General features: G+C 35.5%; 1 long non-coding RNA gene across 6 annotated transcripts in view; it reads left to right on the top strand.

Annotated features, from left to right (window-relative positions):
* Positions 1-4,646: 4,646 nt before the first annotated feature.
* The window catches only part of LOC114296531 (uncharacterized), a 37,265-nt gene continuing 23,241 nt past the window's right edge, over positions 4,647-18,670 (top strand). For all 6 annotated transcript variants that reach the window (XR_014346703.1, XR_014346699.1, XR_014346702.1 and 3 more), the window contains exons 1-3: positions 4,647-5,186; positions 5,296-5,359; positions 14,699-14,812. This is a non-coding gene — a long non-coding RNA (uncharacterized LOC114296531). The remainder of the gene's footprint in view (positions 5,187-5,295; positions 5,360-14,698; positions 14,813-18,670) is intronic.

Genomic DNA, 18,670 nt, shown 5'->3' with positions numbered 1-18,670 from the left:
AACATCCATTACAACATGAAAATTCAGCAGTCCAACAAAACAACACAAACAAAACATCATGTAGTAACAAAATAACACAAAACAAACATCTGTCCAGCAACCCACACACACAAGAAAATTCAACAAGTACCAAAGAGAATAATTAATCCCAAGCACAACCCGCAAGGAATAGGTTACCCAAACATTGAAATTAAAAATAAAAAAATATATATCCATTACAACATAAAAAAGCAAATCCATTATTTCTTCAAACCCATACAAACCACACAACTTCCATCATCTCCTTCAACTTGAACTCCTGTTAAATAACAAAAGGAAAAAAATAAATAATTAATACTAATAATAAAATGTAAAAAATGTTAACAATTAAAACAAAAAAGATGACAACTAACACAAAAGTGGCACATGACTGATCCGACTCGATCTCATCATCATCATATATAGTTGCATAGCCCACCGATTCCAATGTTAAATTTCCTAAAAAGTAAAGAATATAAATTCAATAGTGAAATTATTCCATGGTAATATAAATAATAATATGCAAATTGGATGAAATAATACCTTTCATCTCTTCACCCCACAACCAACTTTGTGCACACATTAATGCTTCTAATGTGTTTGGATGAAGTCTACTACGATGTGGACTCACATAGGTGCGTTCGTAGGTGGCGATGAATGTTGTGACGTGTCATTCTCAAATGGTACTTGAGAGTTAACGGGTGCTTCAGAGTTAACTGGTGCTTCAGAGTTAACATCTGACATTTTTCACCTTTATAAAAATAATATGGATTGAATTAATATAAATAAATTAAGTACTCATCATCTTTCAAACAAATTATGACATGATTGAAACAATTAGAACAGTAAACAACTTAACTTTATTTTATTCCTAGGATGCCCTCTACAAAATAACTATAACAGAACAGTAACATGAGCAAGGCAAACTTTCAGAGGAAATGTTTGCTCCAAAAATAGCACATTCGTAATTAAAGATTTTGTAGGCACCTATTAAAATCCATTACACTCAAAAATATTGTCCAGCAGAAATAGAAAGCACCACAAATCAAAGTTAAGATCTGTGAGAATACAAGTTACGGAACCAGATCAACATAAGCATGCCTCGAGACTGCAAAACCATGACCTTCACACACTAAAATGTTGCCAATAATATGTGACTTCAATCATAATCAAGCTCTTTTTCTTTTTTTTATTGGGTGTGTGTTTCTTTTTGTACAATAAGAACGTAATTCTATTCATCAATTGTAGTATATGATACGCAGAGATAATGACAAAAGAACTACATCAAGCTAAACAAAAATGCAGAATTTCAACAATTTAAAGTCCCAAAATCCAAGTCTCATACTATTTTATTGTTTTATATTGTGACAAATCATTAAGTTGCAATTGAATTGCATCGGTGCAACTGGTTAGTTACTGAATTAAATGGTCAACAAGTGGTTTACCATGGAGTGGACTAAATTGCATCAGTGAAACCAAATTGGAACCATGAAGTGGATTCCAATAATTACCTAATGCATAAATTCCAAGGACTTCTCAAAACACTTATTATTTCAATAAGAAAAAAAACAACAAAGAAATTCTAGGCTTGCACAAGACATCAACATCCAACTAAAAAGAAAGGGAGGCAGGGTACTTTTCTAAATCTATTTTTTTTTTTTTCCTGATAAATCTATATTAGTAGAATGAAATACATAGAGAAAAGTTGAGAAGGGTTTTCCAAGTTAGAATTACTCATGAATAGTTCGTGTTAAAAAGAAATGAACTAACCAAACACCGTATGTGACCAAATGTAGAACTTTTAAGGAAGTTCTCTGCGAAATATTGAACTAATTAGAAAATATTACAAAAATCATAGGCAAATGTAAACCGATCACTGTGAAACCTAAGACCTGTAACCAAATATTTTCTTTAAGAACCAAACTATTTTAATCCTGCACAGAGAGAACGAAGTATTACAGGGACAAACTGGTTTATTCATTGCACACTCCGCAATGAATACTAAACACTCAGATATATATATATATATATAATATACATATATGTAAACCCTAGAAAGAGAGAGAGAGAGAGAGAGAGAGAGATACCGAAACAGAGAGAGCCGGAGGAGCGGAGGTAAGGGACGATCGGAGGATCGCCGGTGAGGAGGGAGGCTCGGCGGTGACAGATGAAAGAGAGAGGGAGAGACCAGTGGCGAGCGAGAGCGAGAGACCAGTGGTGAGCGAGAGAGAGAGAGAGGAGCACCGTGGGTGAGTGAGAGGCTCGGTGATGATGGAGGATCGCCGGTGAGGAGGATCGCCGGTGATGAGGGGGAGACCAGTGGCGAGCTGCGAGAGAGGGAGAGGAGCGCCGTGTGTGTGAGAGGAAGTTTGGTGTCTGAAAGTGAACCCTAATCAAACACAAGCATATATGATATATATATATGCAAGGACAACAAGGTAATTTCATCTCGGGGAATAACCGGGGCGGGGCCGGGGCCGGGGAGCGGGGCCGGGGCCGGGCCGGGGCCGGGTACGAAACATCTATCCCCGTCCCCGGCCCGGATATCATCGGGGATGAAATTTTGAATACCGTCCCCGGCCCGTAGGGGATATTTTTCGGTGAATAACCATTAAATTCGGGGACGGGGGGTCGGGTCACCGTCGGGCCGGTTTCAGATTGCCATCTCTAACCAACACCCCCAATAATGAGATTTCTCCCAAATTCCTCGCTCCTACCATAACAAATTAGGTTGTGTTTGGATACACGCCACGAGGGGTGGTTTTAAAATTGAGTTGCGTTTGGTAGAACTTTCTAAATATAATTTGAGAGTAGGAGTTATATTTTGAATTTGTAAGTTTTATAATTATAATTTGAGTGTAGAAAATTTATTTGATGAAAGAGTTTTTAATTGAGTGGAGAATTTTTGATGTGACATATGATATTTGATACAAAAACTTACAATTCATAACTAAACACATAACTCAAAATTCTATTAAAGCTCATAATTTTTTTTAAAAAATTCAGAAAATATTTTTTTCGAATATATAAAATTAACATGTGTGAATTGCAAAAAAAAAAAAAAATTACATTGTTTCAGTCAACTAACCGGACGATCAGTTAATTCAAATTTTCTCATCTCCAATCAAGTTTTCAAAATTAAACGTGAAATTAACTTTTGAAAGTCATAAACAAATGTCATGTGATAAATAAGCTCTGGAAGGGTAGTTCCAGAGCTTTCCCAAATACAGCCGATTTTTTTGTTTTTTGGTTCGCTTTCACTTTTCAAGGCCTCAATTTCAACTATCTTAACACTCGATAATAAGGTGAGAAAAAAAAAGAAGAATAAATAAATGATTGGAGTTTTTTATCTAGGTGGGAAATTTTTTTTTTCTCCTGAGTTTTTTATTTGGATGGATAATGATTAAGAAGAATATATGAACATTTTTTTTATTTACTTTGTATTTAGAGGGGTATTTTAGGTATTATATATATTAGTGTATGTTTGTGCCTAAAGGCATGGTAGAAATAATGTTGGGATTAATCTTCTCCTGTCCAATCTTTTATGTAGTACATGAAAAATTTATTCACAAAATAATTTCAAAGAAAAATTGTTCCTTTCTTATAGTATCACTGTTATACTTACCCAAATTATCAATCTTTTTTGTTCTAATTGAGGATGTTGGTCTCATTGGAACTTTAGCTGAAATTCAAAAAGAATATAATCTCAGTTATTGCAATATTAGCAAACCATCTCTCATGTCAATTATTGATAGGTAATGTTTTAAAAGAAAAGGCATGGAAAGAAAAATCGTGCATTGCCACTCACCCCCATTGTGTAAAATTAAAGTGTATCAAAGCCCAAAATGTAGCAAGAAAAATGTATCAATTAGTTAAATAAAATGTATGATTAGCAAACTCATGAACATATTACACTCAAGTCTCAGTGATATTACAGAATTAGTTAGTTACAACACTATTTCACTTTCCTAAGCTTAAGTCTCAAACTCTTCATATTACACTTCTCTCTTGCTAAAGTTTAGTTAATAAACCAATTACAGAGAAAGAGAAAAATAGAAAGTAAAAAAAATAGAAGAAACTAAATCTTAATCAACAAAACCACCTCTCTTTGGGCAATCAACTAACCCTCTAATCAAGCATATATGTCTATGGGCACTACAGGAATTTACTTTTTTCCCAACCAATTTTTCCGACTAAATAAAATTTAGTCGCAAAAGTTTTCATTTGGCGACTAAATAAAAATTTGGTAGGCAAAGGTTTGGAGTTTTGCCGACTAATATTTTTTAGTTGCCAAAATATAATTTTCAAAATTGAAATTTGGTCAGCAAAAGTCGAAGAGGGAAGACCAAAAAAAAAGCGGGAATGAAAAAAATTTTAGCAACTAAAATATTTTGGTCATAGATAATAAAACTACACCGTTTTAATTGTTATTGAACTATTTTGGTTGCAAATAAAAAAAATTTAGTCGTCATATACTTATTTTTCCCAAAAAATAATATAAAATAAAATTAGTCGCCAAATTGATACTTTTGGCAACTAACATTTTAGTCGCCATTACTTAAGATTTGGCTACCAAATAATTTAGTCGTTATAAATAAAGTTTTTCCAACAAAAAGTGAATTCAGTCACTAAAGGTGTAAAATTTTAGTGATATAGATTGGCGCCCAAGTCTGAAGCAGAATAGGAATACAAAAAGTTTCAAAGCTCTCTCTCACAGAGAATCTCAGGCACCACCAAACCTCACCTCCTCACCGCAGTCGCTCACCACCATGAAGCAGACCTGCATTGCACATCGCCACAGCCACCGCCACAAATCACCACCCTCTCTCTCCATTTCTCACTCTTGCTCTAGGGTTTGATATTCTTCCTTTATTTCCCCCATTTCTCATTCTTGCTCTAGGGTTTGATATTCTTCCTCTATTTTCCCATTTCCAACTCTTGCTCTAGGGTTTGAAATGATTTATTTAGTTTAATTTTGTGTTGATTTCTTAAATGGGTTTAGTTTAATTGGTTTGATTTCTAGAGTTTTATGGGTTTGATGTTGATTTCATAATTTCATGATTCATTTGACTGGGTTTGTGTTTGTTCTTCTGTGAAATTTCAAAACTCTTTGTTTTAGATTTTGATTCTTAAGTTGATGGTTGGTGCTATCTTTTGTGTCTCAAAAGGTTATATTGTAACCCAGAATCTGGAAATCTCACACAATATTTATATTACTTAAATCTGAGATGCTTTTGTTTTTGTTTTGGACTGACCTTGCTTGTCAACATTATGCAGGCATATATGTATGGGGTTCTTTAAGAACAAGCGCATTGTCCTTTACGACACTTTGATTCAATAGGTTTGGATGCTTATCTTGTTTGAAAGTAGGATATTTGTTTCCCCAATTTGCATCCATTTGTGAATTGTTGACTTCTCCTTGTGATTGTTTTATCTTTTCATTTTATTTTTTGTTATGTAAGAAAAAATAGGACATTGACATGGTTGTGGTTGAAATTCTACAGAAGAACAAACACAAACCCAAAATTGTTTCTCTGGAAACATTACTCTCTATTTGCACTTTGTACATATGGATGAAGCCTTCTATTTTTGTAGCAATATTAGGTTTATGTAATGTCTTGTTTGTACTGAATCCAAAGCTACTTTGCTGGTTTCTTAATGAATTGGTGTATCTGTTTTATATGTCTATTACTTTAATTTTTTTTATCTTGGTGCATTATTGTTCATGCATTCACTGACTCAAGCCCATATTTAACTGACTGAAACCTAGTCTTCTCTATTAGCAAAATTCAATGTGAACCTTATTGTAACGCCCTAAAATAATCTAACATAAATTAGGTACATCAACCAACATCCATTAAAGAATAATAGCAATTCTCCAACCTTTACATCATTAATCCATAAGGTTCGTACAAAAATAATCCCACATGCGAGTTATACATTCAAGGATATAAAATACATGAATCTATAGCATGTAGAACATCAAATCCCAAAATATAAATAAAATGCCCTAAAGGGCTTACAATTTCCAAGGCTTAAGCTCGGTTACACAAAAATGGCCTCTTGGACCCAAACAGTTAGAGCCCTTGGCTAGCAAAAATACAATCACAACAAAAAGAGCCGTGTACTCTCAATACAAACTTCCACGCCCTAGTTTGGTGGGTTCACCACATCTTTCCCGGACCAAAATCCCATAGGGCTAAGCATAAAGCCCAGTAGAGAAATCTTAACAAAGTATATACATTTATGCAAGAATTTCCAATATGAAATACACATGCTATGCTATGCTATGCCTTGAAAAAGATTTTGTTTACATCTTCTTTGAAAACCACCATGCACAATTGTGGGGATATATTTTCTAAGTACCAACACGTGGCCAAGGTGACGCCGACGTGTCAGCCGAGGTGCCACATGTCCTGGTTGTTATGCCGATGTTATCTCGGATAGGCCGAGGTTACCTCCGAAGATATCGGAATCCAAGAAAAGCGGATGAGGGGCAAGAGTCCTAGAATGAGAGAAGACTTCAGTTTGTATTAAGATAAGACTCTTAGAGAGTTTATCCTAATTTTACTGGGAGTCCAAGATTAGCAGTAATCCTGAGTCCATAGAAGTTAGGCTTCTATTGGGACTAGATTTATGTTGGCTATAAAAGAGAGGCACCCCCATGGGTCTAAGGTATGCTTTTGATACTCAAGCTTGTGAGTTTAGCACTTGATTTATCTTTGAGAGATATACTGACTTGATCATCGGAGTGCCCTCGGGTGGATGAACCACCGCCGGAATCTTCTCTTTCTATTGCAGGTCAGCCAGGTGCCATCTATTCTGCCGGTACTCTCCAACTGGTTACTAAGCAGGCAGTGTGGTCAGAAAATCACTCACACAATTTGGCGCCGTCTGTGGGAAAGAAAGGAGAATAGATGGCCATCACTGTACAAGATCAACATATCGAAAATGACGAGTTTAGCAAAAATAGAGAATGCGTCGACATAAACGGAGTGAAGACCCTTTTAGAAGGGACGCAAAGACAGGGGGCATGAGTGCTCCCAAGGAGATGACATTCAAGTATAAAAGAGCTCAGCCCAAGTGAGCAGATCCCGGATTCCAGATCTTGGATCCTGAATCCCAGAAGACAAGATCTCGGCCTAAATAAGTAGGTCCGAGAAGACAAGAGCTCACCCTAAGTGAGCAGATCCCGGATTCTAGATCCCGAATCCCGGATCCCAGAAGGCATGATCTCGGCCTAGATGAGTAGGTCCGAGAAGAGAAGAGCTCAACCTGAGAAAGCAGATCCAAGATTCCAACAGACAAGACCTCGGCACTTAAGCCCGAGAAGAGAAGAGCTCAGTGAGCAGATCTCAGATCCCAGAAGATAAAAAGAAAACATAAAAGGTCAGACTGCAGTTAGCCAGGTTGAACACCTTTTATGAGGTCCACAAAAGAGCATGTGAAAGCCATGCAGGGGGCAGAGAGAAGACAAATATGTTTAACACTTGTTGAAATTTGTGGACAATTTACAAGTTGAAGTTAAACCGAAATCATTGTTTAACACTTGTTGAAATTTGTGGACAATTTACAAATTGAAGTTAAAAAGTGTTAAAATTTGTGGACAATTTACAAGTTGAAGTTAAACCGAAATCATTGTTTAACACTTGTTGAAATTTGTGGACAATTTACAAGTTGAAGTTAAACCGAAATCATTGTTTAACACTTGTTGAAATTTGTGGACAATTTACAAGTTGAAGTTAAACCGAAATCATTGTTTAACACTTGTTGAAATTCTGTGTGAATTTACAAGTTGAAGTTAAACCGAGATCATTGTTTAACACTTGTTGAAATTTGCGGACAATTTACAAGTTGAAGTTAAACCGAGATCATTTGTTTAACACTTGTTGAAATTTGTGGACAATTTACAAGTTGAAGTTAAACCAAGATCATTGTTTAAACACTTGTTGAAATTTGTGGACAATTTACAAGTTGAAGTTAAACGAGATCATTGTTTAACACTTGTTGAAATTTGTGGACAATTTACAAGTTGAAGTTAAACCGAAGTCATTATTTAACACTTGTTGAAATTCTGTGTGAATTTACAAGTTGAAGTTAAACCGATGTGATATTTAACACTTGTTGAAATTCTGTATGAATTTACAAGTTGAAGTTAAACTGAAGTCATCATTTAACACTTGTTGAAATTCTGTGTGAATTTACAAGTTGAAGTTAAACCGAAGTCATTATTTAACACTTGTTGAAATTCTGTGTGAATTTACAAGTTAAAGTTAAACCGATGTGATATTTAACACTTGTTGAAATTCTGTGTGAATTTACAAGTTGAAGTTAAACCGAGATGATGTTTAACACTTGTTGAAATTCTTTGTGAATTTACAAGTTGAAGTTAAACCGAGATGATATTTAACACTTGTTAAAATTCTGTGTGAATTTACAAGTTGATGTTAAACCGAGATGATATTTAACACTTGTTGAAATTCTGTGTGAATTTACAAGTTGAAGTTAAACCGATGTGATATTTAACACTTGTTGAAATTCTGTGTTGAAGTTAAACCGAGGTCATATTTAACACTTGTTGAAATTCTGTGTGAATTTACAAGTTGAAGTTAAGCCGATGTGATATTTAACACTTGTTGAAATTCTGTGTGAATTTACAAGTTGAAGTTAAATCGAGATGATGTTTAACACTTGTTGAAATTCTGTGTGAATTTAAAGTTGAAGTTAAACCGAGGTCATATTTAACACTTGTTGAAATTTTGTGTGAATTTACAAGTTGAAGTTAAACTGATGTGATATTTAACACTTGTTGAAATTCTGTGTGAATTTATAAGTTGAAGTTAAACCGAGGTCGTATCGGAAGAAGATTGGTTTAAACACTTGTTGAAATTCTGTGTGAATTTACAAGTTATAGTTAAACCAAGGTCGTATCGAAAGGAATATGGTTTAACACTTGTTGAAATTTTGAGAAAAATTTACAAGTTGAAGTTAAGCCGAGGTTATGATAAAGAATGATGGTTAAAACACTTGTTAAAATTTTTGAGAAAAATTTACAAGTTAAAGTCAAGCTCAAGCAATATTTGCGTACTTGCCGAGACTACCAGGTTGTCAAAACTTGAAATATGGAAAACTGAAGTCTTGATAGAAGACATTGAGAAAGTGACAAGTCCTAAGCAACACTTGTGAAAATATTTGTTACAATATTTTCAAGTGTTAGGACAAGGCCGAGATGAGCAAGATTAGAAGTTATGACAGAGGTATTTTACCCGAAGAGATTGCACAGTCAAGGTGTACTTTGAAGATATGCAAATTATTCTAAGTGTAGAATCATACAGGAGCAAAAAAAAGAAGACATTCATTCAAAGAAGAAATTAGAGAAATACATTTAAAGAAGAAAGAAGGCACTTCGGCCTGAATATTGAAAAATAAATTATTCAGACTACAAAAATGGCACGTCGGCCGGATTAAAAGCATACAAAGAAGAACTAAGTACAAGGTACAAGGTACAAGGAGTAAAAGAAGGAAACAAAACTACTCGGCATCAATGACAGGATATAGAAGACAGTTGGGAAGACTTCTCAGCAGCCTTCTCGGCCTCGAGTTCAGCATCGATCTCCCGAAAAGTTTGATCAAAGCTCTTTTCGGCGATTGGCACCTTGGAGTTTGAAGGTAAGGATTGAAAGCAAGAATCTAGAAAAAGACACAGAAAACAGAAACAAGAATGTAATTCGTAATCAAGAATGGTGATGAAGCTATCAGGAAATCAAGACAAAAAGATTGCACAGGTGTGTCAAGCCAAAAACAGTGGCAGAAATCAACAGATGTGTGAACAGTATGTATTCAAGAAGTTGATTTGGAAACAACGGGTAAAACAACAATGGTGATTAACAATGAAGCAGAGCTTCTTGGAAAGCAACAAGAAATAAAACCAGGAGGAACAGTGGCTTACCAGAAAGAGGGAAGCCGGAATGAGAATTGCTGAAGTCTGGCGACAGATGCGAAAATAACAGAATGATGTAAGCTTCACCGGAGGAGAGGAACGACAACAGTTGCAGAGCTTGAAAGCTTGGAACAATGACGGATTTAAGCAAAAGAGCTAGAAAGAGAAAAAGCCAGAGGATTGAATGAAAAAAGAGAAAAATCAGAGTCAAGAAGACGACAAAGTTCAAGAATAAAGCCAAGTGCACAGGTACTAAGTAAGTATGCGAAGAACAAGAAAGTAATGATCCAGACACGATTCTAGCAACAGAAAGTGGATATGGCAATAGTAGTGCCAGGCGTTCAAACAATTCAAAACTTGAAAACAGACGAAAATAGAAGACAACAGAGGGCAAGTAAACGGATTCAGAAGAGTTATGAAAGATTGAGCTTAATAAAAGAGTTTAGGAACCTACCAAGAGAAATGAACGCCGATATGAAGATCGCCGGAGTCAAATAGATGACTGGAAGTCGGGAACCTACCGAAGAATGTGAGTGGAGTAGTTGCAAAGCTCTTGGAGTTTACGAATTAGTGGAACAAGAACCTCGGCTAGGAGGTGTGATCTCAAGCAGCTTGGAAAGCATGAAGCTTGATACTTGACAGAAGTGGACAGTAAAGTCCAGGGAACTTTGAGGTCAGCGAGTTTGATCTCGGATAGAGGGGCACAGATGAACGAATAGTGTAGGTTCCATCACCTCAGAATGTCGAGGTAATAGAACCTAGGGGGCAGTTGTGGGGATATATTTTCTGAGCACTAACACGTAGCCAAGGTGACGCCGACGTGTCTGCCGAGGTGCCACATGTCCTGGTTGTTATGCCGAGGTCATCTCGGATAGGCCGGGGTTACCTCCGAAGATATCGGAATCCGAGATAAGCGGATGAGGGGCAAGAGTCCTAGAATGAGAGAAGACTTCAGTTTGTATTAAAATAAGACTCTTAGAGAGTTTATCCTAATCTTACTGGGAGTCCAAGATTAGCAATAATCCTGAGTCCATAGAAGTTAGGCTTCTATTGGGACTAGATTTATGTTGGTTATAAAAGAGAGGCACCCCCATGGGTCTAAGGTATGCTTTTGATACTCAAGCTTGTGAGTTTAGCACTTGATTTATCTTTGAGAGATATACTGACTTGATCATCGGAGTGCCCCCGGGTGGACGAACCACCGCCGGAATCTTCTTTTTTTGTTGTAGGTCAGCCAGGTGCCATCTATTCTGCCGGTACTCTCCAGCTGGTTACTAAGCGGGCAGTGTGGTCAGAAAATCACTCACACAACAATGATAACAAGAAATTCTCTACAATTCAAAAATTTACGATTGATTCATTGGGGCGGTAAATACGACTCAGGTAATCCCTAGGTTGGTGTCTGCAAGTAGGCATAACTAGCACTACCAAAAATCCCACTTTACCGGTTGCTAACCGGAAGGGAAGTGGTACCTCCTCCGCGCGTATTTTCAGTCTTTCACCCTAAATACTCTGGCCAACTTAATCAATTCCACCTACACCTCCTATCCGGACTTACCAACGTATTTACTCCAAAACATTTCAATAGTTCTCATTTCTCAACAATTCTTTCTCAATGCAAGTTTCAAATCCTAATTTAATATTTATAACAAGCAATATATTGAAATGTTGATGCCACAGTTATCCATGCAATGCAATAATTAACCATGCCATGTGGTGATTACCCATGCGATGTATCATCTTACCATTTATAGAATTTCCCCACAAATGTTCCATTTCCGTTCGCAATTTCTACTTCTTTTTCCCAATACATTTAACATATATAACACATGAACTTTTACATCTATCCAAGTGTTGCAACATTTTCACATCTCATATGGTCTCAACATATTGTCATTTCAAGATTTATATATATATATATATATATCTACATAAACAATAGATTCCAAGGAAATTTACTAATTTTGCATATACTAAGAAGTTTGACATTTTGTATCCAATGTCATGAAATTTCCATTTGAACATTCATTTAACACAAGTAAAGTCATAATTTCTCAACATCCACCAAAACCTCCAAATTTCTAGGTTTTTCACCCAAACAATACATTTCTTTATTTCTTGGTAAAATCTCACCAAAAATATCATTTTTGTGCCAATGTGCTTCAACTATTCAAGAAAATCTTTCAAAGAAACAAGAGATGAATTTCTTTTGCAAGCCACTAATTTCTTGAGCCAGTAACCAAAACTTTTATAACATCTTTAAGAAAACTTCAAAATCAACATCAACCTTGCATAAACATGTATATATAACTCAAAGAAGTCCCTACCTCAAGCTTGATCAAGAGATTTGATGAAACCCTAGAATCAAAAGGCGAAGAAATTTGATCTCCACCGTACAAAATGAAGCTCTTGCTTTGTTCTCCAAAACTTGGGAGAAATTATGGATCTAGACCCAATGGATTGCAAAAAATCAAGGGTTTTTAGTGTTTGATGAGAGTTTTAGAGAGAAGGAGGAGCAAAAGTATTTTTAGAGTGAGAAGGGAGGTTAAAAAGTGATACACACTCAGCCAAAAAGAGAAGAAAAAAAACACAAAGTTTTCGGACTCAGCCCATTCTGCACGTGTGGCACTTGCCCCCGCATGTGCGGAGCCTACTTCTTGCACGTGCGGCATTGATCTCCGCACATGCGGCACTTTTCCCGCGTACATGCCTCCGCACCTGCATATAATACAATGTGCAAGCTGAAAAAACCCTCACCTCCCTACACGTACGACTTCATCTCCCTCACGTGCGGCCCTGGTCCTTCAGCCTAGAATTTTCCAGTTCGATTCCAGACACTCCGACTCGACCGTGCACCCTCCGAAACAAGTGACACTCAACTCGAAATAAACAAAGACAGGAATTTGTGAAAAACTTCCGAACGCAATGAACCCAATGAAGACAATGAGTGAAAAGACGTACAACAAAACCGGTCATCATCTTGGCCCATTGTTTTAGATTTGTTCCCAAATTTTTGTTCCATGAACTGGGTCACTGGAAACTTAATCATACAATGTACTCTTTCATTGCTATTCAGGTATGCTATAACTGTTATTATGCAAATGAATGTTTCAAAATGATTTGTTATGTTGTTACACTAATAGAAATGCATAGGTAGTGGTTGTTGCTGTCATAGATTTATTAACTTTACTAACTAGACCCATCTTGGAATGTCAGAATTGCAAAGAAGATAATAGGGAGAAAAGGAAGAAAACTCACAAATGGCCATAGCCTAAAATACTATCAATATTATTAGTTCAAAAGTTGAAAATTATAATGCCAAAAGTCTAAATATATAGGCCAAATATTATTTGGAAACAGAATCAATACCTTTTACTAGTACTTATGTAACTAAATCTAACTAAATACTAATAATAATATTCTAGCAATTACATTTGTGGGACAAAAAGGTCTTGGGTCCGTGGCAAGATTTCCTTTTGATGCTCTTTTAATGTTTCTTATTTAAAAATAGTTCTTTGAGTTTAGTAGTATGCATTCCACCAATTTTTACATTATGGTTTATAATTTATTTTATCTGAATAGAGATATGGTAGAAAATATTCAGATAGAGGCCATCAAGTTGCCGACTTTGCTGGCCTAAAAAACATTGAAGATTGCCACTAATAAGTTTGAAGGATTCAGACACAGGGGAATCCTTTTACTTTTCATTTTTTTCTCGTATGCTCATGGATCCAATTTTATTATATTAAGTTATTGTTATTTAAGAGTTATCTTTGGGTTTTGCCTCTTGAATTTCGATATCCTTAATGCTAATACCATTAAAAATGGTTGCCCAATAACTTAAGCTGCTAGATAATTTTCCCAACAAGATATATCCCGTTTTTGACCTGTGTAAAATTGGGTTGGTAAAAGCAATTCAAGCAAACAATTTGTATGAGAATTTTTTCATCATAAGAAACATGTTTGGTGGTATGAGATGCATGTTGATTACTAATCAGTTTTTTCTTTAATATGTTATCTTTCTGTTAAAAAAGACAATTCTTTCCTATTATTATTTATTTTAATTATTTTTGATCTTATTTGATCTTTTATTGCTCTTACTAAACATTGACATATGTGAGAATGTCAAAATTTGAATTTGCATTTCGGGTAGCTTGTGGTTTTTTTCTACTGATGATGCCCTAAGAAGCACGGACACTTCTAAGAAGGTGACGTATCCGTGTCGTGTTCGTGTCGGACACCGACACTCTTTGGACACTCTTAGGACACGTGTCCGATACTCTTCAAAATGTGTCCTATTTTTTAAATATTTTTAAAGACTCGGACACTCTTTGGACACTTGGAGGACACACGTGTCAATTGTTTAAACACGTGTCTATTGATTATACATGTGTGAAACTAATTATAAGTTTGAACAAAACAACTTAAGATACAATAATAAAACAAAAATCATATAAATTTATAGGAAATAGTGCTATATTGCATTTTTTATTATCTTTGAATGATATATTCATATATATAATATATAATAAATATATAAAATTATATATTTCATGCGTGTCCTCCACATGTCGTGTCCTGCATTTTTTTAAAATTAACGTGTCGGCGTGTCCGTGTCGTATTCGTGTCGTGTCACGTGTCCGTGTCCATGCTTCTTAGATGATGCCTTTAATTGTTGTTAGCTTTGAGATGGAGCTTTCTTGAGTTCGGACTTTGTCTTATTCTTGTACCCCATTGCAGATTCTCACATTCTTGCAATTTGGAGGATACACTCTTGTGAGGAACTAGAAGGATCTATTTCAGAGTTTTGGGGATGACACACAACCAGTCCTCATTGGCCTGATCATTATCCAGGTATTTATTCATCAAATAATAAATGTCACGGAGGAATGCTGCATGTGCATGAGTTGAGCACATTATAGCACTAGACTTCTTGTCAAAATTTGTGGGTCTGTTTGTTGAATTTTCAGAACTTGTATTGTGAAAATTTTAAAAATAAAATAAAATTTAGTTTGACAAAAATAAACACAAAGAAAAGATACTTTTGAATCCTAAAATGTCTCAAAACTCCTTGCTTTCCTCAAATTTAGAATGCCTTACTTTCCTTAGATTCTGGAAATCTAAATTGATCAAAGAGGGTGATATTTTGAATTCAACTGATGATTGTCATTAATCTGTGTTATTTATATCATTATTTGCAATGAAGCAAATTCTAATGACTGTTAAAGATACGAAAACACCTAGAAGTTACAAAGTTGAAGATTTCTATACTTGTGAGAATATTTCTGAGCTTTCCCACTCTAGAAATTTTCTGGTCAAATGAAATTTGAGACACCCTTTATGTCTTTATTTTTTGGAAGTCTAGAAAATAGTTGATTTTAAAAGCAAAGAGACAAGTAAAAGATACAAGAAAATGCACATATCATTATTCTTATTTTTTTGATACAATATTATAATCCTTCAAATTACAAGTACTTCAACTCTCAGATTTGTTGTTTTTGTTTAGGGATTGCATTTTCTTGAAATCATAGTATTCTTAAGATTGGTTTGATCACTTCTAGTTTGGTTTGGTCTTTATTTTGAAGGATGGCATTTGGGGGCGAAAATTGGAAATAGCCCCGATATCATCACGGTTACCTCGGACTAGATTAAACAAACTTGTGAGAGCAAGCGGCGCGTCGATAGAACACACGGTTAGAGATTTGGACACAAAAATGTGAGAGAAAAAGGCGAAAATGGGCCGTTTAGGGGGGTGAAAATTGGAAACAGCCCTCAAACAGTTCTGAGTTTATAACGGTCATCTCAGAGTAGATTAAACAAACTTGTGAGAGCAAGCATTGTATCGATAGGACGCGCGGTTAGAGATTTAGACAACAAAATGTGAGCAAAAAGCGAAAACGGACGATTTGGGGGCGAAAATTAAAAACAGGTCCCAAATAGCCCCGAGATCATAACGGTAACCTTGTCCTCGATTAAACAAACTTGTGAGAGCAAGCGGTGCGTTGATAGGACGTACTGTTACAGATTTGGACAAGAAAATGTGAGAAAAATGCAAAAAAAAAACCCGTTTGGGGGCAAAAATTGAAAACAGCCCCCAAACAACACCGAGATCATAATGGTCATCTCGGCCTAGATTAAACAAACTTGTGAGAGGAAGCAGCACATTGATAGGACGCATAGTTAGAGATTTAAATGTCACAAGTGCTATAACCTGCTGGTCATAGTAGCTAACTTGCTAGATCAACAATTCACTTATGTTGTCCAGTTATTGCAATATGAGGTATAAAATTCAAATGCAAGTATTGATTGATAACATCTATTTCAGTTGTTAGAATTATTTCAATTATTATATATATAGATTAAAGTTATTATTTTAATTCACTTATGTTGTCCAGTTATTATTTCAATTATTATATTGATAGAATTTAATTTGCGGGTCATACATCCATTACTCGTGGAATTTTTTTGAGTGTGATGCATTGATATTGATAGAATTTTAATGTTGATTGGATGTACACATATGAATGTTGTTTTATTTACAAAATGGTATTGATAGTCGTTTAATTTGTTCATGTTATTTTTATTTTTCATGTACTTTTTTGAATTTTTGTCCAATTTTACAATCCGAGTGATGTGCAAATATTTTCATAAAAATTTACCTGACATTGTTTTTTTTTTCCTTTTGTATAGATGGATGAACTCATGCACGAAGCTTGTAACAACCCGAAAATTTAAGTTGTCCCTTAAATATGTGATAATATATTATTAAATAAATAATAATAAATATAGAATCTAATTTGACATTGGATTATCAAATATGGGATTAATTAGGGATTATTATTTGGGGCCAAATTAATAGAAATATGGAATTATAATACTAGTTGGGCCAAATTAAAGTTAAAAATAGTAAATAAATAAATATAAAAGTAAGAGTAAATAAATAATAATATTGATAACAATAATAATAATAATAATAATAATAATAATAATAATAATGGGTGTGGTAGTAAAATAAATAATTAAATTTCTGTTGGTATACGATAGAGTGTAATTTAATTAGGGATTAATTTATTTATATAGTTATATTAGAAAATTGGGCCAAAGTATAATTATCTTAAATATTTATTAAAGACAAATATCAATCCATATAATTTATGGACGAATCTGTGGGAGGATACCCGGGCAACGTATGCTCTTACCTCCTTATAAATGGGGAGGAGGTGATCTGTGGAAAAGAAAGAAAGAAAGAAAGAAAGAAAGAAAGAAATGAAGGAAGGAAGGAATGAAGGAAAAAGGAAAAAAAAGAAAGGGAAAGAAAGGAAAACTCAAGGAAAGAAAGGGGAAGAAAATATTAGAAGTGAAGAAGATCTTTGGTAGTGGAAAGAAAGAGTGAGATATTAATTTTAAGGTGGGTTTTATTATACCTTGAGTCACCATAATATATTTTACTTATGTTTTGACTTACCATAATTTATTTTATACAAGTTATGTTTTATAAATTGTACAAGCGCGAAATATTCTTCTCGTATAATCCTGTTGATCAAGTCTGCGCTCCTCCGTACGTCTTCGCTTTACTCCTTGAAAACACAAACGTGAGCTAGCCGGCGGGTGTGTGCCGGATACCCCTCCGATGCCTAAGTTAGCAAAATAGACAAATAGGCAAAAGCTCTGTGTATTCGAGAATCAAAGTTGTGTTATCTCTCCATAAGTGATGTTGTGAACTTTTATAGGTTCCGTGTGGCACAATCCTAGTAGGACTCTTATTCCTCTATGTAGAGTCCTTTTAGGATTCACACTCCTGAAAGATAATGCTTATCCTTCAACACTCCCCTTACTGCTTAAACCAAGTGAGATGGTTTTACCTCGGTAGTATGACAAAACGACCGAGCTAACATGGCCTATGCTAAAGCGGCAGAAATGTCCGAACTCCGACTAGCTCAGTTCTTCATTACTCGTACCTCGATTTAGTCCGCTGAGACCGAACTAACCGCAGTAAACTTTGACCGAGCTAATATTACCATATCGTCCGTGGTAACCACAACCACAATTGGACCGAGCTAACCGCAGGATCCTTTTATTGGGCACTTTTTACCGCGGCCCACAGAACGGCCCATTACCGCACCTTGGCCTAGCTCGGCCCTAGTGCACATAAAAACTTCCCTCTCGATTGCCCCTTAATTCCATCTACGTAGCATGATTGGGATTACATATTTCCAGCCGAGCTAAAACTTTCATCCTTTCAACCGAGACAAAATGCCGCTGGGCTATCGATTGGTTCGGTTAAAAACATCTCTTCAGTCACGCTGTCATCTGAACCGCTTGCTATTCCATAGACACGTGGCAGGCCCCTACTGGTTGAGTACAGCTGCCAACACCGACTTCGTACCTCGCGAATTTTGAACAGTCCTGTCTTTTTCACTCTCTTTACACAAAACAAAACCCTATTTTTCGAACCAACTTATCACTATTCATCTTCTTCTCTCTTTACTTTCTGAGCTTTCATTCTTCCTCATCACTGCGTCTGCAAAGCTCTTCCTTACGATCTCTATCTTTATCCTCTCAACTTCAAACTATAAGTAATTCAATCCATTTCCCTTTTGTTTTGTCTAGTTTTTGTAGTACGTAGCATAATACTCGTATGCTTTTCAAAACACATATACCTTTTTTGCTTCCATTTCTCTGGGAAAGAACTACGTAATAGAACCACTGTAT

Source organism: Camellia sinensis, chromosome 1 (genome assembly GCF_055761805.1).
Source record: "Camellia sinensis isolate YWXY chromosome 1, ASM5576180v1, whole genome shotgun sequence".
NCBI classification, from domain to species: domain Eukaryota; kingdom Viridiplantae; phylum Streptophyta; class Magnoliopsida; order Ericales; family Theaceae; genus Camellia; species Camellia sinensis.
The sequence above is the reverse complement of the archived record's forward strand: the minus strand, read 5'-3'. Positions and strand labels throughout refer to the sequence as shown.